The 24,290-nt window shown below is 46.2% G+C and overlaps 1 protein-coding gene, 1 long non-coding RNA gene and 1 other non-coding gene across 3 annotated transcripts in view; 1 reads left to right on the top strand and 2 right to left on the bottom strand.

The window, feature by feature from the left end:
• Ston2 (stonin 2) overlaps positions 1–13,386 on the bottom strand; it is a 158,601-nt gene extending 145,215 nt beyond the window's left edge. The window contains exon 1 of the mRNA XM_045154759.1: positions 13,284–13,386. The gene's annotated coding sequence lies outside the window, so the exon portion shown is untranslated. The remainder of the gene's footprint in view (positions 1–13,283) is intronic.
• A 204-nt stretch (positions 13,387–13,590) lies between these two features.
• LOC123462171 lies at positions 13,591–22,813 on the top strand. Its single transcript, XR_006638139.1, has 3 exons — positions 13,591–13,695; positions 21,577–21,800; positions 22,489–22,813. It is a non-coding gene; the product is annotated as an uncharacterized LOC123462171 (long non-coding RNA).
• A 411-nt stretch (positions 22,814–23,224) lies between these two features.
• Positions 23,225–23,344, bottom strand: LOC123462664. Its single transcript, XR_006638446.1, has one exon. It is a non-coding gene; the product is annotated as a U6atac minor spliceosomal RNA (small nuclear RNA).
• Positions 23,345–24,290: the final 946 nt, after the last annotated feature.

The following is a 24,290-nucleotide window of genomic DNA, read 5'->3' as shown; positions in this document are numbered from 1 at the left end:
CTCCTGCCTCCTCCTTCCAAGTGCTGGGATTATAAGCATATGTCACCATGCCCAGTTTTATGTGGTGGAGTTTTGGCCATGCTGGGGACCAGGCCCAGGGTTTCGTGCATGCTAGGCAAGCACTCTACCAACTGAGTTATATCCCCAGTCCAGAGGACTTTTGGCAGGATAAAGTGGTTCCAGCCGACCCAACACTTGAATTTACAGCGGAAGGGAAGCTCAGGTAGTGTCCCAGGATAGCACCTCTCTTCTTGGCTCTGTGGAGGAGCACGAGGGTAGTATGTAATACTGAAAGCTGTCACTGTGAGAGAGTCTTTGTTCTTTTCTTTCTGTTTCTCTTCCAACTCTCTGAACACATGTGAATCTGTAACTCACGTAGCAACTGGCACATGCGGGTGCACGCACCCACGCACACACACACACAACCAGACTTGACCTTAGGTGCAGTGCACAGAGAAACGTTAAGTAACTGACAGATATGCGGAGATTTATTGGACCATCCCTCCGGTCACCCTCTTTAACTTTTTTTTGTTGTTGTTTTTCAAGGTAGGATCTGACTCTACCCCAGGCTGACCTGGAATTCACTACATAGTCTCAGGCTATCCTCAAACTCATAGCAATCCTCCTCCCTCTGCCTCCAGGGCTGGGATTAAAAGGGTAGACCACCATACCCAGCCCTCTTTCACCTTTTTTTTTTTTGTTTGTTTGTTTTGTTTTTTTGAGGTAGGGTCTCACTCTAGCCCAGGCTGACCTGGAATTCACTATGGAGTCTCAGGGTGGCCTTGAACTTATGGTGATGCTCCTACTTCTGCCTCCTGAGTGCTGGGATTAAAGGCATGTGCCACTATGCCCTACAAGAACCATATTTTTACTCACACTGCTGCTGCTGGCCTCTTTTTTTAATTAAAAGTGATAAGAGAGAGCTGGGCGTGGAGGCGCATGCCTTTAATCTCAGCACTGGGAAGCAGAGGTAGGAGCATCACCATGAGTTCGAGGCCACCCTGAGACTCCATAGTGAATTCCAGGTCAGCCTGGGTCAGAGTGAGACCTACCTTGAAAAACTGAAACAACAACCACAACAAAAACAAACAAACAAACAAAAAACCAGTGGTTCTCAATTCAAGGAAAAGTCAAGGGCATGAAGAACTTTCACTCCCTACTTGTACCACGTTGGCATGGACAGAGAGAGGGTACAGTGACGGCTGGGCGGACAGCTTCCTAGTGCGCATGCTGCCCCCATACAGCCCTCTAACCTACTGGGCATGTTTTTAGTACCAGCTCACAAAAAAGGAAACTGAGTCTCAGACACTGAGTCACTTCACCCAAAGCACAAGTCTGGTGAGAGATCAAATGGTTAAGCCTAGTCTATTACATTTGGCCCAGCATTATAGAGCTCAACTGACAGAAACGTCCAAGAGGTCCACACCTCACCTTACCTGGAGAAAGGTGAGAGCAAATGAGGAACCTTGAGCCCGTTTCACTCTCCCAAACGGTAAAGCTGGCACGAGCCTACTTCATACCTAGTGCCTCTCGTAACTGTTCTCAGCCCTCAGGGTGAGGTATCACCTACAGGTGCGTATCTCCATAAACAAGCTCACTACACCCGATGCCCATTTTCATGTCAGTGTCTAATAAGTTTGTCAAACTTAACATATCCAAAACTGACCGATGACTTTCCCTCCTCAAAACTGCCGCAGCTCTAAGAAGCCTTCCCACCCAGGAGGACGGCCGCAGTCTTTGCAGTAGCCCTGGCCAAGCCGTCCATCTGCTTACACCGCTCCTCCCACACATGCCTCACGATTCCGTAGTGCCTCGTTCACTTCCTAAGATCACGCGTGCCCAAGACGCACCACAAGACCTTAACTGATGCCTTCATGAGAGCTGCACCTTACATGGCACTGTCCAGCCTGCACACGGTGACGGTCACCTTCCATTTTCTGTTCTCTGTGATGCACCCTTCCCCACGGCCCGATGATCACCTTAAAACAGTGCTTTGCAACTCTGAGCTAAATAACATGTGTAAATCTCCTAAGTATAGGAAGTAAGCTCTATTATTATGCCTACTCATAGAGACTTAAGGAGGTTAAATAACTTATCAGAAACCTCACAATTCAAGCATGGACAGTCTGGCTCCAGGCTCTTAACTATTTTGCCATATTCCACTCACGAAACATACTTCCTCACCCCTGTAAGCTTTATTCCGATATGTACAAATAAATGAACGGATGCTCCTATCTGGTTTTTCTTTCTTTTTTTCCCCCTTCTTTCTGTCCTTACCTTTCTTTCTGTCTTTTTGCATACATACGCGTGTGGGCACAAGGGTGTGTGCAAGTGTGCATGTATACATGCTTGGTGTGTGCATGCGTAGGCCCAAGGTCACTGTTTTCTCAATGGCTCTTTCACCTTATTTCCTGAGACACAGTCCCGCACTGAACTCCGAGGTCACGGATTTGGCTAGACAAGCTAGCCAGCACACCTCGGGATCCAGCTGTCTCGGCTTCCCCAGCACTGGGCAGTTTCCTCCCACTGTGCTCTCCAGGGGTGTGGAAAGAATGGACAGATAATCTCTGTTGAGTCTTTGGAACACCTTTCCTTTTGTTTCCAGACACCATAGTGACTAAATACATACCTTCTAGAGCTAAGAGATTAAAGTGAGTTCAAGGCTCAGCACCACTCCAACGCCTGACAAATTACTTAACCCCAGACTTGGTCTCATCTGCAAAATGACATACTATTTACTCAAAGTGCAAATAAGGCAAGGCCGTGTCATGTGGAGAACAAGGCACTCCAATGCATGGTGCTTCCGGGCAGTCAGTGCCTTTGATCATTTTAATATTAACACAAGATTTTCATACACTTCAATTGTTCAAGGTCTGCCGAAGTACAGAGAAAATGTAGACACAAGGAATTGTATTAAAATTTAGTATTTTATGTTTGACAAGGGTGGAGAGGTACACAAGTTAGCATACTTCTTACAGATCGGGGCCCACACAATAGTGGACAATTAAATAATGTATCACCTAATCCATGGCCTGGATTCCCCAACCTTATCCATTTAACTCAAGAAAGAGAAACATGCTCAGTTTTCAAAGCAAACAGTGAAATAAAATCCGTTTTCATTTAAAGCATCTCACTTTTTTTTTTTTTTTTTTTTTTTTTTTGGTTTTTCGAGGTAGGGGGTCTCACTCTGGTCCAGGCTGACCTGGAATTAACTCTGTAGTCTCAGGGTGGCCTTGAACTCACGGCGATCCTCCTACCTCTGCCTCCCGAGTGCTGGGATTAAAGGCGTGCGCCACCACGCCCGGCAGCATCTCACTTTTTAAAAGCAATTAGCTACCTTGAAAAGGCAGGCAATGGGATGATTATGTTAACATGACAAGGCTCTGGTGTCTCACTTCCAAATTCAGTCAGGCAGACTGAAAGCCAGTGACAAGACTTGCTATGCTGGTTGTCATGTGGTATGAAAAACACCTAATATATAAATAAGTAAATAATTTTTTAAAAAATGTGGATGAAGGGCTGGAGAGATGGCTTAGCGGTTAAGCGCTTGCCTGTGAAACCTAAGGACCCCGGTTCAAGGCTTGGTTCCCCAGGTCCCACGTTAGCCAGATGCACAAGGGGGCGCACACGTCTGGAGTTCGTTTGCAGAGGCTGGAAGCCCTGGTGCGCCCATTCTCTCTCTCTCCCTCTATATGTCTTTCTCTCCGTGTCTGTCGCTCTCAAATAAATAAATAAATAAATTTAAAAAAATAAAAAATAAAAAATGTGGATGAAAAAGGAGGAGGAGGAGGACACCTAATGCCATGTCAATGAGAGGGTGCGTTTGCACAGATCCAAGGCATAAGTTCTTTCCATGAAACCTGGAGTTAAGCTTGGAAGAGAAAGGTGCAATTACCTCAGTTTCAGTTTAAAATTAGTGAGGAGGCCTCAGTGTTACATTTGAAGACCTCCACAGTATCTAATGCTAGCTGGAGAAATGTGAACTTGGTGGCTGAAACCCAAGTTTGTAGAGCCCTCATCCTTGCAGACAGACATCTGTGAAGCAACTTCAGCTAGTCACCAACTAATGTCAGGAGAGGTGGGGTCAGTTAACACAGAAGTGCCATTAGGATTCTTGCATCATTCTTAACCTAACACTTGACCTTTCAAGTGATTTTTCAGAAGAGAGAAAGACGGATCACCGGCCAGACGACAGAGCTTACAATAAGATTAGATTTTATTTATAAAGGGTTTTGACATCCTTAACTCCCAAGTACTTTCCCATCAATAAAATGAACATGTCAGGAAGTTCATGTCAGAATTTGTTACCACTCACCTACTAATGAACCATCTTCATTGTTAGGTGAGTAGAAAACTGGCATCTACAAGAACATTTGCATTGGATGGGCAGAAAGCATGAAAGAAAGAAAACCTGGAAGCCATCTAGCTCCAAATGCCCATCTCCCTTCCCTTTGACTCTCTGTCCAGATACATCCTGAAATAGGACTGTCACCAGTAGAAAGTCACAGTTCACCAAAGTGCATTTCCTATAAAGTCAGTGCTTCCAGGGCTGGGAAGTTGGCTCAGCAGTTAAAGACACTTGCTTGCAAAGCCTGCCAGACTTGGTTCAGTCTTCAGCACCTGCGTAAAGCCAGAGGCAAAAGTGGTACATGCATCTGGAGCTCATTTGCATTGGCAAGAGATCCTGGAATATACATATGTACACAAACACAAGTAATTTTTTAAAAAATCTTTTTTGGTTTTTCGAGGCAGGGTCTTGCTGTAGCCCACTCTGACCTGGAATTCACTAAGCAGATTCAGGCTGGCCTTGAACTCACAGCGATTCTCCTACCTCAGCCTTCTGAGTGCATGGATTATAGGCATGTGCCACCATGTCTAGCTAGAATACTTTTTTTTTTAAATAATCAGCACCACCTCATGAAATCCTACTTCTAAATCCAGCCCATAGCACCACTCCTTCATGGAATAGCCCAGCCCAGCCATAGAACATTCCCTGTCTGAATTCCTAGCCCTCAATACCCTCAATAGTTATTCTCCTACTTACTATTGGTCTGTTAACCAGTATTGATTTTGCATAAACAATATGTCCTTTATCTCCTAGAACAGAGGCAATATCAGAAGATGGAACATTATCCTTCTTTGAATTACTCATAACTTCCACCTCAGTTTCGTTTCCAGAAGACTGTTAATGCCATTCCTGTGAATCACCCTCCCTGCACCACAGCAACCTATAAAGCACCTTCACAACTCTCATGGGACCAAACATCACAGAAACGCTGACCACCACGCGCTGGTCAGTGAAGCCACAAGAGGTGACAAGTCCAGGTTAGTATGTGGCAGGTGGTACCTATGTGATGGATGAAAAATTTTGGAGTACCTTGATTTTACAATCCTGCCCTTCTGTTGTCGGTTATCTATTATTCTATCTATAGAATTTGCTCCCCTTTTTAAATCTCAGTTATGACATTTTAGAAAGACAACAGGAACATTGTATGTCTACCTCCTAAAATCGCTAGAGATGTATGTTGTACTCTAGATATTTGCATAAGGACAGGAAAACTACTTCTCTAGTGATTTTGGTATATTTCTTAAGTATAAAATTGCTGGACAGTGGGCTGGGCGTGGTGGCGCACGCCTTTAATCCCAGTACTCGGGAGGCAGAGGTAGGAGGATTGCCGTGAGTTCAAGACCACCCTGAGACTCCATAGTGAATTCCAGGTCAGCCTGGGCTAGAGTGAGACTCTACCTCAAACCACCCCCCCCAAAAAAAAATTTCTGGATAGGGCTAAAGAGATGGCTTAGTGGTTAAGGCAATGAAGCCTGTGAAGCCTAAGGACCCAGGTTTGACTCCCCAGGACCCTCATAAACCAGATGCACAAGGTGGCGCATGCGCCTGGAGATTGTTTGCAGCAGCTGGAGGCCCTGGCGTGCCCATATTCTCCTCTCTCTAAAATAACTAAAATAATATTCAAAAATAGAATAAAATTGCTGGATAAATGTTGTCCAAAGAATATGTTCAGCAGGTGAAGCCTTCCTGCCTAACTTCTCTTGTGGTGCTCACTCTTAAGTCACTAATATTTTGTTTAATGCTTCATTTTTTAAAACTTCTGGCTGAATTTCCTGGAAATTCGAGTTTTATGGAACTGTTTCAGTTCCTTGTAAAGCTGACTAAGGGAAGGTAATTCTGAGGCCAAGCATCCAGGAAGAGAGCAAAGAGCTTGCTTTTAATAATTACTTGGACAGGGCAGGGCGTGGTGGCACACACCTTTAATCCCAGCACTAGGGAGGCAGAGGTAAAAGGATCGCCGTGAGCTTGAGGCCACCCTGAGACTCCATAGTGAATTCCAGGTCAGCCTGGGCTAGAGTGAGACCCTACCTCGAAAAACCAAAAGATAAAAAATAAAAACAAGGGCTGGAGAGATGGCTTAGCGGTTAAGTGCTTGCCTGTGAAGCCTAAGGACCCCGGTTCGAGGCTCGGTTCCCCAGGTCCCACGTTAGCCAGATGCACAAGGGGGCGCACGTGTCTGGAGTTCGTTTGCAGAGGCTGGAAGCCCTGGCGCGCCCATTCTCTCTCTCTCCCTCTACCTGTCTTTCTCTCTGTGTCTGTTACTCTTAAATAAATAAATAAATAAAAATTTAAAAAAAAAAAATAAATAAAAATAAAAACAATTACTTGGACAAAAGTTGTAATCCCATGCTTTCTTACCTACCTCTGGAGGTTCTCACAATCCTGGGAAATATTAAAACACTCATTTGCAGAGTGTGAGTGATCTGTCGAGTCTCAATGAGGACAAGGGACTTTTTTTTCCTGTTTTTTCAAGGTAGGGTCTCACTCTAGCCCAGGCTGACCTGGAATTCACTATTTAGTCTCAGGGTGTCCTCGAACTCACGGTGATCCGCCTACCTCTGCCTCCTGAGTGGTGTGATTAAAGGCGCATGCCACCACGCCTGGCTAAGAACAAGGCACTTTTCTTTTTTTTTTTTTTTCTTTTATTTATTTATTTGAGAGCGACAGACACAGAGAGAAAGACAGATAGAGGGAGAGAGAGAGAATGGGCGCGCCAGGGCTTCCAGCCTCTGCAAACGAACTCCAGACGCGTGCACCCCCTTGTGCATCTGGCTAATGTGGGACCTGGGGAACCGAGCCTTGAACCGGGGTCCTTAGGCTTCACAGGCAAGCACTTAACCGCTAAGCCATTTCTCCAGCCCAGGACAAGGCATTTTCAAGTGTCACTCACTTCATGTTTTAACTTTGGTCCACCGTGTGGTCCAACTATTTATTTTATACAAAAACATACATAGTTTCTATGGCAACCAAACCCTGGATTCTAGAAGGGTTTCGTGCCTCCACATGCAGTGTCTTAGGTGGGCATACCCTGATCAGCGACACCCCAGAAGCATGGTACACTCACGTGCAGTGTTGCGTGATATTTGCTGACTATTAGGATCCTTTGTAGAGTTCACACTACTGACATGTCTGCAATAGAGAAAAGCATAGGAAAAAAGGAAAGGAATTCTTCTGTGTTTACTTCCTGTGTCATGTATAATAACCCAACATGTTTTCTCCTCAGCAACCATTGTTTGAAGGCTCCATCACTGCAGGAGTGATGATTCAGGGTTGAGGGAATTGTTGTGACTTGCTCCACCTATTAGAACAAGCCAGCTGGTCTCGGGCTGGTTGACCTTAGGTTCTCAGGGGGGGTATTTATCTTGGGGGGGGATGGACGACAGTCTGCAGTGAGCACATGGTACAGATGTTTATTCATGAATGTGACCTCAGATGAGACGAGCAATTTCTTGGTCTGACTATACCAAGATTCAGCCAAGTGTCCACCCAGTGAGCAAGCTCACTTCCAGAAGAAATTACACTGGAATGACAAAGAGTGTGAGAGCCCAGGACTGGAATATGTGCCCAGGCCAGCCTGAGAGGTCCGGAGTGGGACAAAAGGGTGTGTGCTCAATGGCAGATGGGGATGCTGGGCAGAATGACGATGGGAGAGGACAAAGCTGCCCTTGTACGGGATTTACTTCTTGATTCTGAACAGCTTCTCATTGCCTTACTCTGAGAAATCCATCTGCCACTTAATATAAACCTGAAAGGCCTGGGCAAGGTGTTGCACAACTGTAATCCCAGCACTCCAGAAACTGAGGTAGGAGGACTGCTAAGAGTTCAAGGCCAGACTAGGCTACAGATTAAGCATCCAGACAGCCAATGCCCTGCGTCAAAAACCCAACCAAGCCGGGCATAGTGGCACCCGCCTTTAATCCCACCACTTGGGAGGCAGCAGTTGGAGGATCACAGTGAGCTCAAGGCCACCCTGAGACTACATAGTGAATTCCAGGTCAGTTTGGGCTAGAGTGAGACCCTACCTCAAAAAAAAAAAAAAAAAAAAAAAAGGGGGCTGGAGAGATGGCTTAGAGGTTAAGCGCTTGCCTGTGAAGCCTAAGGACCCCAGTTCGAGGCTCAGTTCCCCAGGTCCCACGTTAGCCAGATGCACAAGGGGGCGCATGTGTCTGGAGTTCGTTTGCAGAGGCTGGAAGCCCTGGCGCGCCCATTCTCTCTCTCTCCCTCTGTCTTTCTCTCTTTGTCTGTCGCTCTCAAATAAATAAATAAAAATTTAAAAAAAAAATACCAACCAAGTGGGATGGGGATGTAACTCAACTGGTAGAGGATTTACCTGACATGCATAAGTCCCTGGGTCAATCCCAAGATGTCGTTTATTGCACCTCTATAATCCTAACACTTGTGAGGTAGAGGTGGGAGGCTCAGAAGTTCAAGGTCATCTTCAGTTTACAGGAGTTCTAGGTCAGTCTGGAATACATGAGACCCTCTCTCAAAAAAAAAAAAAAATCAAGTAACAAATAAAACCCAGAGACTCAGTGACTTTTGTTTTGTTTTGTTTTGCTCTGGTTTTTCGAGGTAGGGTCTCCCTCTAGCCCAGGCTGACCTGGAATTAACTACGGAGTCTCAGGGTGCTTCCTACTCACAGCAGTCCTTCTACCTCTGCCTCCAGGGTGCTGGGATTAAGGGCATGTGCCACCATGCTGGGCTAAACGTTTTCTTGCTGTGCAATCTGTAGAAGCAACAGGCCTGTGGCACCCTCTAGAATTAAGGGAAACTCCTGAGGTTTAGAAGGGAGGGGTCTTCATGCTGTCACCGTGACCGGTTTACACTCAGTGACTTCTACTGACTGCAGTGTTCATGCGTGAGCCCGCCTTCAGCAAAACTGCTGCCTGGAGACTCCCAGAGCATTCCAGCCTAGCTTCTCCTACGGGTTCTTCCCTTTGGGTCTTTTCCTCAACCACATCTTAATTTCCCTCTTTAGTGGTTTTTCAAGCGAGGCCTCTGGGTAGGCAACGTCAGCATATCCAGAGCACTGGGCAGAAAAGCCAACCCTGGGGTTCCACCCCAGAATGACTGATTCAAAGATCTGGGTGGGGTAGGGGTGGAGCTAGCAGTCTGTGCTTCCTCAAGCTTTCCAGATGATTTTGATACAAACTAAAGTTTGAAGACCAATAGGATCCCAAGATGAGGCCGGATGGGCATTGTACGAGGCCTGGTGAGAAAGACAAGGCACCCAAGTGTCAAATGAAGAATTCTCTACTTGTGGAAATTTTTGTGTCTGTGTGCGATGTGCATGCATGGACTTATGCTTGCATGTGGAGGCCAGAGGTCAACACCAGGCGCCCGAGTTTTACATGGGTGCTGGGGGATCCGAACTCAGGTCCTCATGTCTGAGCAGCAAGCACATTACTAAGTCATGAGCCCAGCCCCTGCAATTGTGGAATTTCCAGCCATATTAAAGACAGTGAGATTCAAGGCTGCTGTGTTAGCAAAGGCCCTCGCCATCTCTTGCCTTTAACCTCAACCCATTTCAGTCTTCTCTCCACGTTGCTATTATGGGTGTGTGTGTGTGTGTGTGTGTGTGTGTGTGTGTGTGTGTTTTGAGAGTCTAGTCAAGCCCTTCAGCGGCTGCACCCTGCCTGGAACATAAAACCTCAAGCACCCCGCACAAAACCCAGGCTCCTCCGTTATCTGTTTCTGGGCAATTTCCTTGACCTTGTTTCCTTCTGCACCTTCCTATAGACTCAATTCTGTCTCACTATCTTCAGGAAGCTTATGCTTCCCCACACCTCTGACATCACAGTGAACCACGTGATTGACCTTGGTCAACAGCGCAAGAGCTGCAGGATGGCTGTCACTCACTTCCCAGTCAGCTTTTAGCATCATAAGGTTGTTCCATCTACTTCTCTTTCCCGTTGCCATAAATGAAACCAGCAATGCCCTTGCTCTCTTTTATTCTTTTTTAATATTCATGTATTGGCAAGCAGAGAAACCTAGAGAGAAGAGATACAGAGAGAGTGGGTGCACCATGGCCTCCAGCCACAGCAAACAAACTCCAGATGCATGTGCCACTTTGTGCATCTGGCTTTACACGGATACTGGGGAATCAAAACTGGGTTATTAGGCTTTGCAGACAAGTGCATTAACCACTGAACCATGTCTCTCCAGCAGCGCAAAGCTGCTTTTTTAAAAGCTCAGTGGGACCCCAAGTATCTCACAAAGAGCCAAATTACAAGTGACTCATGGGGACACAGCTTCAGTAAGCAAGAAGCCTGCATGGCCACATACCACTGAGATTTGGGGGTTACTTACCCTAAGGTGACAATGGCAGTACTTCCCACCATCCCTCCCTGACTGCAGTGTCTTTTCCCCTCTGCACTGTCCTTCCTTCCAATCCCACTTCAAACTTGGCAGCAGAAGAGCCTTGCTCCTCGGTCCACACACAGCTCAAGCATCACTCCTTTGCAAAGTCTTTCTCTTTCCCATAGTAACTCTTACTTTTAGAACCTCCTAGAGGACTACAGGCTCATAACTGTGACCAGAGAACTGCCTATCTACTAGCATTGTATATATATTTTTAAAGGTTTTTTCAAGATAGGGTCTCACTTTAGCTCAGGCTGACCTGGGACTCACTCTGTAGTCTCAAGCTGGCCTTGAACTCACAGCAATCTTCCTACTTCTACCTCCCGAGTTCTGGAATTAAAGGCATGTGTCATCATGCCTAGAATTATTATACTTTTGTTAGATATTTTTATTTATTTGAGAGAGTGCAGAGAGTGAGAGGGAAGAGGGAAGAGAGAACTCTAGATGCACGCGCCACTTTGTGTACCTGGGGAATTGAACCTGGCCAGCAGGCTTTCAAAGCAAGCACCTTTAACCACTGAACCATCTCCCCAGCCCACTAATATTTTTAGCACAGTGTTTTCTTGCCATTATAATAAAATTATCATCATAACAGTAATACAAGTGAGGAGGCCTTGGCTCAGAGAAGTGAAGCACTACGCCCAAGTTTCCCAACCTCAATCAGAGCCCAAACTCTTACCAGGTGGGAGTCTGGCTTTGAACCCAGCAATCTGCCCTGCCACATGCCTCTGTCCCTCCCCAGTAGCAAGCCTTCAGATCCTCCCACTCCACTGGAAAATAAAAGTCCCCACATCAACAACTGAAAAGGACAGCCACACTCATCTGACACTTGCAGGGCATCAGCTTTTATCAAAGTGGCTTCTGACACGCAGAGAAGATGCCACTGTCTCTAAGTGGTGCACTAGTTCCAAAGGACCTAGACAAGGAACTGCCAAGTCCAGGAGCACAGGGGTGGTTTGGCTGACCTTCCTCCAGGATCCAGGCTTCAGGGACAGGGTGGCATGACAAGACAGGCGGATTCCTCCTGGTGGGTACCTACGTGTCTTTGTGAGCATCAGACAGACAACAGAAGGTAAAGTATTCCAAGCAAATCACCTTCACTTTTAAGTTTGAGAGATACGGGATCAAAGGTTTGATTCTTAGATTAAACAAGGAAAGGAAAATGACAAAATGGCAAAGGACTAAACTAGACCACCCAGGTCAGATGTGGGATCAAATACCTCAGAGTAGCAAACAGTTTCAAGTTGCTATGAGCTGTTGGCATTTTGTTGTGTGATTGAGTTCTCTCTCTCCCTCCTCTGTCTCTCTCTCTCTCTTTCCCTTTCCCTCTTTCCATTCTTCTCCCTCTCTTTAGCTCTCTTTCCACTAATAGTATTAAAAAAAATTAAATTATTCCTTAACCAGTCCAATCAGCCATACAGAGACAGCATTTAACAGAGTATTCTCTTCACGTAACACTAATTTTGCCAAAGGTTTACAAAGCTTTGATTACTAATTAGAATTCATTTCTCTGTCTTATCCTTCCCCCAAAGGATACCTTTAAATGATGCCATCAGTAACATGAATAGCATTTTTCCCCTTCAAGTGTAGAAAGCTGTTGACGCTCCAAATGACTGCAGGACCAGTTTGGACACGTCTGATCTACTCTTTTAAACAATCATCCACTTCATTTAATAAATACTGTGTCGAGGGCTTGGTGCTATGCTTCACATTTTCAGACACTGGCTCATGATCTTCAAAACAAACAACCATGGTATCCCCAACTTTAGAGATTAGGACTTAGATTAGACACACAGAAAAAAACATTGAGAAGGAGAGAGCCCGGGAGAGAAGGAAAGGCAGGCAGGGCCAGTAGCTGCACAAGACCATAGTTAATGATTCACTCACAACCCTCAGGCAGCTCCTTTCAGTAGGGGCTGCGCCAGAACACACGCATAGCGCGCGCGCACGCAGACACACACACACACACACACACACACACCGCCTCATCCTCAACTTCACCCCAGTGAGAGGTGTTAATTCAGCAAATTGCTTACACACACACACCACACACACACCCCATCTTCAATTCCATCCCAGCGAGAGGCGGTGTCCAGCAAATTGCTTGGCAACGCGCGCTCAGGAAACTCCATCCAAAGCCCGGGGTCCAAGCGGCCCCTGGGCGCTGTCCAGCGGGCAGCGCGCCTGAGAGGCCGGGCTGAGGGTCCTGTCTCTGGATACCCCGAAGATGGGGCGACATGCCAAGGTTGAGATGTCGAGCAGGGGTGGGGTGAGGCTCCGTCTCCGGGGACACCTGTTGTCACCTTCCCACTCGGGGCAGTGGCAGAAGCCTCGGGCAGCCCGGATCTGGGGGAGGGGGAGGACGGCGCTTGCCAAGAAGTGCTGAAGATAGTGCGGGGTGGGGGTCGCAGATGTCTCCCCACTCCCACTCGCCGGAGGCTGGAGGCTCGGGCCTGGGCGCTCCCGGGATGCTCGAGCAACCCCGCGGCGCTAGGACCCCGCGGCCGCGCGCCCCCCGCGCTCCACCTGCGGCCCCGGCCTCCCGCGCGCTCGCCCCGCCGCCCGCCACCCTCACCTGCCACGCCGTCCGCAGGGTCGCGAGCGTCGGCAGCGCGATCGCTCCGCACCACCCGCTTCGCCGAGCCCGGAGACCCGCCGTCCCGCCGCGCCGCTCTCGCCGCGCTCCCTCCTACCGCCGCGCCGCTGCGGGTTCCCGACTCCGGGGAGTGCTGGGCGCCCGCCGGCTCGGGGCGCCGCTCCCGCCGCTCCTGATTGGCCGCGGCCCGCGCGCGAGCTGCGCTCTGATTGGGCGGCTGGGGAGCAGGCGGGGTGGGATGGGCGGGGCCGCGCCCCGAGCTGCTCCGGGACAGGCGGCGGCCCGGCCTCGGTCCCCAAGGCCCTGCGGGACGCTGGAACCCTGGTCCGGCCCCCTCCGCGCCCGGTGGCGTCCACCGCGCACACTCCCGGCGGAGGGGGTGTCACTAGGAGTAAGTCAGGAGTGGGGGGGGCACCATGGAGTCCCACCCACACCCCGCCTGCGGGCTGGGGGTCGGGGGCCTCGGCGCGGTGCGGGGACCACTGGCCTCGCCCCTGCAACACTCGTTGGTTTCAGGTTCATTTCGCATTCATTTTATTGTAGGGCATAGGGCTTAGGGCTCAGGACAGACGCCTGTAAACAGTAGGTGCCAAATAGCTTTTACAAGGCTCAGATTGAACTCTACACTCTAGGTGATCCCGCCAGAGCCCGCAAATTCCCAGTAGGCTCAACAAATAGTTCTTTTTAAACTGTTAATTCTAGTTGGGGAGGTTCCTTTAGTTTTCATGCTTGTGTTGTGTGTGCGTGGAGACCACAGGACAACTTTTTCCCCCCTGTTTTCTTTTTTCTTTTTCCTTTTTTTTTTTTTTTTTTTTTTGAGGTAGGGTCTTGTCTTGATTTATCAAGGCAGGGTCTCACTCTAGTTTAGGCTGACCTGGAACTCTGTAGCTTCGGGCTGGCATCAAACTCGTAGCAATCCTTTTATTTTTTCAAACTCCTTTGTTTGTTTTGCTTTGGTTTTCGAGGTAGGGTCTCACTTTAGCCCAGGCTGACCTGGAATTCACTATGGAGTCTCAGGGTGGCCTGGGACTCGTGGTGATCCTCCTACCTCTGCTTCCTGAGTGCTGGGATTAAAGGCGTGCACCACCACGCCTGGCTTTTGTCAAACTTTTTGACACTTTTCAAACAGGTACATAATGTATTTTAATTATAATATGACATTATCTTCTTTTGTTGCCCTTCTACTGAACCCCTTCTTCTTTCCAGCTAGTCCTCCTTCTATTTTGATGTCTTTTTTTAAACCTCCTCCTTCATCCTTGACAAAATGTTGATGGGCCTAATATTATTATATTAGAGTTCTTGTGCAAATCATGACCGGTCCCTAGGAGGTCATGAATGTACCTCCCCATCCTCTAATTCTAACCTGTCCTCTCTTCAACAGAGTTTCCCAATTCCTGCCGGGCATGATAGAGATGTTTCATTGAGTGTTGAGCACTCAACAGTCACTTGTTCTCAACACTTCGATAATTTTTAAAAAACATTTTATTTGGGCTGGAGAGATGGCTTAGAGGTTAAGCGCTTGCCTGTGAAGCCTAAGGATCCCAGTTCAAGGCTCAATTCCCCAGTACCCACGTAAGCCAGGTGCACAAGGAAGCGCATGCATCTGGAGTTCGTTTGCGGTGGCTGGAGGCCCTGATGCACCCTCCCTCCCTCCCTCCCTTCCTCCCTCCCTCCCTTCCTTCCTTCCTTCCTTTCTTCCTTTCTTTCTTTCCTTCTTTCTTTCTTTCTCTCTCTTCTCTCTCTGCCTCTTTCTCCCTCTGTCTGTCTCTCTCAAATAAATAAATAAATAAAAGTAACAAAAAATTTGTTTAAAAAATATATTTTATTTATTTATTTGAGAGAGAGTGAGAGAGAGGAAGAGGCAGATAGAGAGTGGGCACACCAGGGCCTCTAGTCACTGCAAACGAACCTGACGTATGTGTCCCCTTGTGCATCTGGGCTTACATGGGGAATTGAACTGGGGTCCTTAGGCTTCACAGGCAAATGCCTTAACTGCTAAGCCATTTCCTCAGCCCCTTTGATGATTTTTTGAGTCTCCCCAGTAGTCATTAAAGATGGGAAGATCTTCATTGACAAGAAACCTTAATGACTAAGGCAATGAGGCTGATTCTTATTAATTACCCTAATATTTTCAGGGTGCATATTATCTGGTAGGTATTATTTTAAGTACTTTACATCAGAAATATAAGAAAAGGAGCCAAATATGGTGGTGAATTCCTTTAGTCCCAGCAATCGGGCAGCTAGGGTAGGAGAATCACCATGAATTTGAGGCCAGTAGGGCTATAGTGTGAGTTCCAGGTCAGTATGGGCTAGAGTGAGACCTTGCCTCAGGAGAGAGAAAAAAATTAAAACACACAAAGCAGAAAAGGTTGTTATAAGGATATCCCATATGACCAGAACTCCATAAATCCACATCCTGTGGAGAGACACCACGTAGAATCAAGGAGGGAGGCTGGGGATATATCCACCACCCCGCCATGTTCTCACTCACCTGTTTTGACTTTTTTTTTAATTGTTTATTTATTTATTTGCAAGCAAGCAGAGGGAGACCAAGAGGAGAGAGAGAATAGATGTACCAGGGCTTCTTGCCACTGAAAATGTACTCCATATGCGCACACCACATTGTGCATCTGGGTTTATGTGGGTACCGAGGAATTGAACCAGGGTCCTTAGGCTTTACAGACAAGTGCTGTAGCCACTGAGCCATTTGCCCAGCCCCTGCTTTGACTCATTCTAAAAAATAAAAACAAGTGGTATACAACTGTTCTGCCACTTAAGATATATATATATCTTATTTCTTTAGTTGAGAGAGACAGAGAGAAAGAGAAAGAGACAGATAGAATAGGCATGTCAGGGCCTCCAACCACTACAAACAAATTCCAGATGTATGCACCACCTTGTGCATCTGGCTTTATGTGAGTGCTGGGGAATCAAACCTAGGTCCTTTGGGTTTACAGGCAAGCACCTTATCCACTAAGCAATCTCACCAGCCCCTCTGCCACTCTTGAAATCATGCCAAGATAATCAATGAGGAAAAGCATCTCCATTTTCTTTCTCTAGTTTATATTAATGGACAAACAATGAGTAATAGCATGGTGTATGCAACCATATGTCACTTCTGTCTTTACGTGGGTACTGGGGAATAGAACCCTGGCCATTGCGGGCTGCCAGGCTATCAACAAGCTGAGCCATATCCCCAGCGACCATTTGTCTGCAGGCACTTCGCCGCTTCTTATGTTGACAGAAGCCTTGAGTGAGAAATTTGGCTTGGTAGACAAGAACTTAAAAGGCCCACATCACAAACCAGCTTGATCTACTTTGAATAGTCTTGGCTTCTATCCTAGGGTAACCTTCAAGTCAGTCATATTCTTTGAAGAGCCGCAGTTGCTAAGAAAATTAGCTCCATTTTCTCTAGCTTAAATTAATAAACAAACACCTTTTGCGTTCAAAAAGTGTACTGAGTATAGGTTGAGCCTTCCCTAATTGGAGTACAGTATAATACTATGGAGGTTACGTGAGGAAAGACATCTCTCTCTAACTCTTAAAAGTGTGCAGAGGGATCAGAGACAACATTGGCATTCCTTCTTGCTTACTTTTCTTAGCTAAAAAAGTTCCATTCATTTAACTTGCTCATAAATTCACTCCAAGGAAGGAAGGCTTGCTTCAGCCAGAGATGGAGGCTGACCTAAGAAAGGTGTGTCAATGGGCTCAATCCTGGTGGCATCATGCTAAACTCAACCTATAAAGGAAAAGGGAAAGAAGAATGTGGAGTCCATGACAAACACCATGGAATCTTCTTATATACAGTTCTATCCCCCATTCCATCTAGAAAAAAAAAATTGCTTTACTTAGTTCTGACATTTCTTCTTCCATGTCTCCTACTTGACATTTAAGACTAAACTAAAATATCCCTTCCTCTGGCAGACTTCACTAACTGTCCCAGGCACAAAGCAATAGCGTCTAGCCTGCTTTTCACATGACCTCTTCAATTGAGGACTATGCATTACCAAACCGTGTATCCTCAATGCATGCCCTGCTACTGGAAAACACTCAATAGACATGAATTACACTGACGTTCCTGAGAGGCTAAGACAGGAGCATATGGAAACCAGGTCTACACATCTATCCTGGAATTCAACAGGGCATCCTCCACTTCCCAACTGGAAATTTACTGTCAATCAAAGTGCTCATCCATTCAATCCAACTGCACATATTCATTCCTATAGTCAGACCCTGTCTTAAGGTTAAGAGAAAATGAGATCTTTTTTGTTTGAGGTTGGATTCCCTTCTAGCCCAGGCTGACCTGAAATTCACTATGTAGCCTCAGGCTGAAGTCAAACTCACAGAGATCCTCCTACCTCTGCCTCCTGAATGGTGGGCTTAAAGACATATGACACCATGCCTGGCAAGTCTTTTTAATTGTTGATTTGTTTATTACATGCTGCAAGCAGGAAGAGATACTGAGAAGAGAGACAGAGAGAAGGGCATGTCAGAATCTCCAGCAAATGAACTCCAGATGCATTTGTCACTTTGTGCATCTGACTTTACATGGGTACTGGGGAATCGAACCCGGGTTGTTATGCTTTGCAGGCAAGTGTCTTAACTGCTGAACAAAATCTTCAGCCCTCAAAAATGAGATCTTTATTGCATATGCACCAGGTGATGCCACAGCTAATTTACTGTTTGGCAGTTCCTCAAAAAGTTAAGTGTAGAGTAACCATACAACCCTCTAATTCCATCCTAGATATATGGCAAAGAAAACTGCAAACATTTTACTGCACAAAAACTTGTATAAGAATAATTGCCCTTACTTATAGTAGAGGAAAAGTGAATAAAAATCAGAGGTAATATGATGGAGAATGGAATTTCAAAGGAGAATAGTGTGTGGGGTGGGAGGGAGGGAATTAACATGGGATTTTTTTTTATAATCATGGAAAATGCTAATAAAAATTTTAAAAAATCAAATAAATGCTTATTAAGCAATAAGCAAAATATTTAATAACCATTGTAATGGGATATTACTGTGCCATCAACAACATGAAGTACTGATATGTGATACAGTATGGAAGAATCTGGAAATCATTATGCTAAGTGAAAGAAGCCAGAAACAAAAGGTCATATAAATGTATAATCCCATTTCTGTTCAATATCTAGGAGAGGCAAGTCCATAAAGACTAGTGGTTTCTAAGGGTTAAGAGAAGGAGAAATGGAGAGTAATTGCTTGACTAAAACAAAGTTTCCTGGGGCTAGAGAGATAGCTTAGCAGTTAAGGTGCTTGCCTGAGAAGCCTAGGGACCCAGGTTCAGTTCCCCAGTGCCCACATAAGCCAGATGCACAAGGTGGCACATGCGTCTGGAGTTTGTTTGCAGTGACTGGAGGTCCCAGGGTGCCCATTCTCTCTCTAAATAAATAAATATTTTTTAAAAACGAAGTTTCCTTTTGGGGTAATTAAAAGACCTATAAGCAGATACTGGTCATGGATATACACCTATGTGACTGTACTAAAGCCCACTGACTTGTAACATAAATTTGAACAGGGCTGGAGAGATGGCTTAGTGGGTAAAGCACTTGCCTGCAAAGCCAAAAGACCCAGGTTCAACTCCCCAGAACCCACGTAAGCCAGATGCACAAGGGGGTGTATGTGTCTGGAGTTCATTTGCAGAGGCTGGAGGCCCTGATGCACCCATTCTGTATCTGCCTCTTTCTCTCTCCTTTTCTCTCTCAAATAAATAAATGAAAAAAAATTAAAAAAAAATTGTACAGAGTGTAGAAACTGTTCATGAGGAAAACACTAATTAAATCTCAAGCTGGAGTACTTCCAAGTACAGTTTTGTATGTGGAGGAAACTTGTAAGCCTCTGAGAGCAGTTAAATACAGATAATTTCACTCTCCTACTCCAATCTTCAGAGGGGATTTACTCCTTAGCCCAGCTGAACATTCTGTGATGATGGAAGTCTTTATTTTTTGCTTTTGAGACAAGCCTTGAACTTGCTAAGGCTGATCATGAACTCCTGGTATTCCTTCCCCATCTCTCAAATTCTGGGATTATGGGTGTGTGCCACCACACCCAGGAGGGTGTTCTGCATCTGAGAGAGTCAAGATGGCAGCTGTTAGACATCTAGCTAATTGGTCACTTGCAATGCTACTTAAAAACTAAATCTTAAGTTGTACTGCAATTTGAATACTTACATATGGCTAATGGCTACCCATATGACATGTAGCTTGAACTGGATTAGAGGACTGGAACTATTCTTACAGGCACTTTGGAAAAATACTATGGACACAGGAATGGGAGAGTCTGTGTCTTTATGCCCACAGTTCAATCCTGTAGCCACTAGAAGTCCTTAAGCAATGCCTCACTGTCCCCATCTCCTTTCCTCAACCTAATGACGATCAGTCCAATAGGACTCAGCTCCATCTTTACACAAAGCGCTTCCATTTCATAAATATTTATGGCCTTGCCACTTTGTAGAACATATTAGACACAGGAAAGTCCATAGACAATCCCAAAGCTGGTCTTGAAGATTAAGCGGAAGATAGGATGAAAGAAATCCCTTCAAAGGACCCAGCCCTTCCCTCCTTTCCTCCACATTGTGTTATTCCACAATATCATGTCCTCCATAGCCAGAGGACTTCTAGCATAAGTATTTATGAGCTCCTGTGTATTTTGTGTTGAACAGTCCTAGGTGCTGTGGATAAAGATCATGAAAGACAGAGTCACTGGGCAACTGAGAGACTTGTACAGAGGCACACAAACAGTACTGAGTTAATGAACATCAAGTTTTTAGGATGGTGCTGGTACATAAAAATAGGAATCACCAGGTATCATGAATATTATTGTTTTGAATTCATTTAAAGCTCATAATCAAGTTTGGAGCCTGGGGATGTAGCTCAGTGGTCAAACACTTGTCCAGCATGTGTGAGGTCTTGAACTCCATCCCTGAGGCAAAAATAAGTAAGGTAACTGACTAGCAACAACAGCAGCGACAAAACAGTCAAAGCTGGGCATGTTCATGAACACTTTTAGTCCCTGGACTCAGATGCTGACATATGGGAGAATCAAGAACAGCCTGCAGCTACACGAGGAATTCCAGGTCAGCCTGGGCTAGTCTGAGACCCTGACTCACACAGCAAAAACCAAACATTTTAAAAGTAAAATTTGGGCTGGAGAGATGGTTTAGTGGTTAAACGCTTGCCTGTGAAACCTAAGGACCCTGGTTCCAGGCTCGATTCCCCAGGACCCACGTTAGCCAGATGCACAAGGGGGACATGCAGTCTGGAGTTTGTTTGAAGTGGCTGGAAGCCCTGGCGCGCCCATTCTCTCTCTCTCTCTCTCTCTGTCTGTCTGTCTGCCTCCTTCTCTCTCTGTCTGTCTCTCTCAAATAAATAAATTTTAAAAACCTGTTAAGTAAAATTTGTTCTTAAAAATCCCACTTGAGTTTTATTTTAAGAGAGCTGTGCATTTGTGACAGAAAACAAACAAAAGAGAGTACAGAGGGCTGGAGGTGGAGCTCAGTTATAGAGTGCTTGCCTCATCTACGTATTTAATCTCCAGCACTGAGATACGTGTGTACGTGTGTGTGTGTGTGTGTGTTGTTTACACTGTTCTCATGGCCAGAAATTCCTCCTTTTTGATCAATAAGGCCACCAAACGTCCAGAATTCATTCCATTTTACTCCTGTCCCTCAAAGCAAGTTAAAAATCCCCTTGTCACTCTCCTGTGTGTTTTGTGACATCTTCAATCGTGTTTCTTGAATTAAAGAGGGTAAAAGAGATGAATTTAAATTCTTGTAGCCTACCAATACAAAACCAGAGTTCATATCAGACTAACATTCTCTGACTTAGAGGAAGAAGGGATTGACCAGTAACGTGGTAAGAAAAAAATAAAATAAAATAAATGACTCAACCTTTAACTAGAATAGGTTCCCGTCCCAATGCCATGTTGTGGGGTGGGGACAGGCCATAAGATGGAGTGGCCCAAAGTGGACTGTGGACCCAGGATAACCTCTGTAACATAGCTATATGGATCCCAGTTCTGCCACTCCACAGCTGTTTCTCCCTACACCCAAATATCTCTAAGGGTTTCTCACCTGTAACATGAGGAGACTGCATAGTGAACTCCAGGTCAGCCTGGGCTACAGAGAGACCCCACAGCAGCAAAGGGCGATTTTAATGAGAAAATGAGATAGTATTGAAAGGTCTGTCACTTAGAAAATGCTTAACGTTTGCTAAATAAATACAGAGGGCTTTTATTTTATTTATTTTATTTAAGTCTCATTGTTGGAAGAAGCTGTGTCCGTTGGAAGGCGCAGCATTGCTTGCTGTTTGGTCCTTCACTATCGGGGACCTCCTCCATGCACCTCCTGCAGCTCCCAAGCCAGACTGAACGGCTACCAGAAGCTGGGGGAGGCAGGGACTTGGCAAACCTCAAACACTTCTCCTCTCCAACTGGTTCAGAACCTTCTCCACACTTGCAGCACACACGGCTATTACAAGGTAAAGCTTTCCTTCTCCTAACGGTACAGCAATCGCATGATTTTAGCCAAAAAAACAACTCTGGAATCTGAGACAGCCCCCACCCCGGGGTGGGGGAAGGACATTCGATGCTGCCAGGATGGGCGCTGAGCTGGACATGAAACTTAACCAACACGTGTTCACACATGCTGGCCAGCTGAGCAGGCTGTGTCAGTGTTACAAACAGCGACCTTCCTAACAAAATAGACCGCTCTATTTCGCGCAGAGTACCAGGCGCTCCACAGGCACGACTGGCTGCGATCACCGTAGTTCCAGAAGGCTTTGCTGTCTTCCTTGAAGGCTAACAGGTCTCACCTGGCATGTCGCCCCTTCTGTGAGCCCTCTGGCGATGGCTTCATCCCCCAGCCCTGTACTGGCAGAAGCCAGGCTTCCAAACCCTGAAGTGCGCAAGGATCTCCCGAGGCGGCTCTGGTTGGGATGTATTCCTATTCTCTAGGGAGTTAGGGTTTGGGGACCTGAGTGTGTGCCTTGCCCATCAATTTCCAAGGAAAGGTGTTGGTCCTGGACTTCAGTTGTTAAAGTTACCGGAGAGATGTCAACCTTGACCACACATTTACAATCACCTGGGGGCTTTCAAAATGTGGGGGCCTGGGATGGGTCCTAGGAAGAGTGATTTTGCGGTAACAGGTGACTTCTGGTCCCCGGACAGGTCTGCAGGCTCCCTGTCATCCTGCGCTGCCTTCCTCTCTCTGCCGGGCGTGGCGCATGGCCTTCCGGGGAGGACGCCCTTGAAGGAGGCCAGCAAACTCTCCCAGCAAACTCCAGGCCTGGACGGGGCTCCAACTGCCACCTGTTTCCTTGAAATAGTTCGCAGCTGTGCTGGGTGACCTCATCGCTCTGGCGCTCATGGGGCTAAGTGGATCTGGAAAGTCCTCTTCCCAAGTCGGAGCTCCCCCTGTGGGCGGGCTTGGGCTGCTAAGGGAGAGCCTCGGGTTGGGGAACGAGCCTGAGAGGTAGTGGGGGACTGGGCTGCACCATGGGCTTGGGAACGAAATCCCAAAGAGTTTCTCTTCCTCTTCCTCAAAATGATAGGAAAATAAACATTGAAATATACAAGTAAAAATCATAGTCCACTTCTTCGGTTCCTTCCCAGAGGCAACTATTGGGAGTATCTGGGTTCAGACCCTTTCAAACCTTTTCTGTGTGTTAGTTAATATGTGTATTTCCACCCACACACATGCATATGCAATCCTGTGTTAGAAACAAAAAATGCGACATTGTTTCATATTATTCTGCATGCTGTCTTGAAAATTTCCCATGAAGTTACAAGCGCGCGCGCACGCGCGCACACACACACACACACACACACACACACACAGGTCTATGTGTATGTGTTTCAAGTTTGTCTGGGACTCAGAATTTCCTGGGACCATTTTTTAATTTTTTTAATTATTTATTTATTATGCCACAAAGTAGGTGGCAATGCCTTAGCCATATGTGTGCTGTGAGGAAGGCCTCTTCCATCCTTGTCAAGGGGAGTGCTGACCTCTCCTTTCGTACAACACCATTTTTTACAAAACAGAAATTGCCAGGACTCAGGTCAGACTTGCTGAATGACAATTTCTGAAGGAGGAAATCTTTCTGCTTGATGTTTTTGGTTAAGTGTCTCAGGTGAAGATTTCCTGCCTTTACAGTGGTTGCATGTCTCATATATGAACATACCATGTTTCTCCCCTACTTCCCAGTGCTGAGGATCAAATCAGGTCCTTAAATATTATAAGCAAATGCTCTACCAATGAACTGTACTCAGCCCTTGACACACCACCATCCATTATTTGTTAAGCAGTCCCCTGCCGTTGAACATTTAAGTTACTCCAGTGTTTGTCATGATGATCTCCACACGTGTTCGTCACGTAGTTGCCCAGGTGCAGGCAGGAGTTCAAATAGGACAGGCCCCCCAGGAGTGAAACTGATTCTCTAATGTCTTCGCGTTTGAATCATGGAACCCAGTAGTGTGCTCTGTGGTGGTGCTTGGAATTGAACCCAGAGCCTGGTACGTGTTAAGCACATGCCTCGCCACTGAGCTATACCCCAGGGCCAAGGCTGAATCTTATAAACCTGTGCAGTCAGGACCAATCCATCTACTAGAAAAATAGTCTGGGTCACATATATTATTGGAAATTTTCAGCAGTGCTATTAATTTTTTTGTTTGTTTGTTTGTTTGTTGAGATAGGGTTTCACACTAGTCTAGACTGACCTGGAACTCACTATATAGTCTCAGGGTGGCCTTGAGCTTACAGCGATCCTCCTACCTCTGCCGCTACGATTGCTGGCATTAAAGGTGTGTGCCACCACACCCGGCTCAGCAGTGGCATTAATTTTTGATGTCTTTTACTTAATCTGATATCAAAAATATCTCACCATAATACAAATAAAATTATTAATGAAAACTGTTTACTGTAGCATAAATATTTATTTGTCCATACCCTCACTCATATGTCGAACAAAGTG

Source organism: Jaculus jaculus, chromosome 7 (genome assembly GCF_020740685.1).
Source record: "Jaculus jaculus isolate mJacJac1 chromosome 7, mJacJac1.mat.Y.cur, whole genome shotgun sequence".
Classification (NCBI taxonomy): Eukaryota; Metazoa; Chordata; class Mammalia; order Rodentia; family Dipodidae; genus Jaculus; species Jaculus jaculus.
The sequence above is the reverse complement of the archived record's forward strand: the minus strand, read 5'-3'. Positions and strand labels throughout refer to the sequence as shown.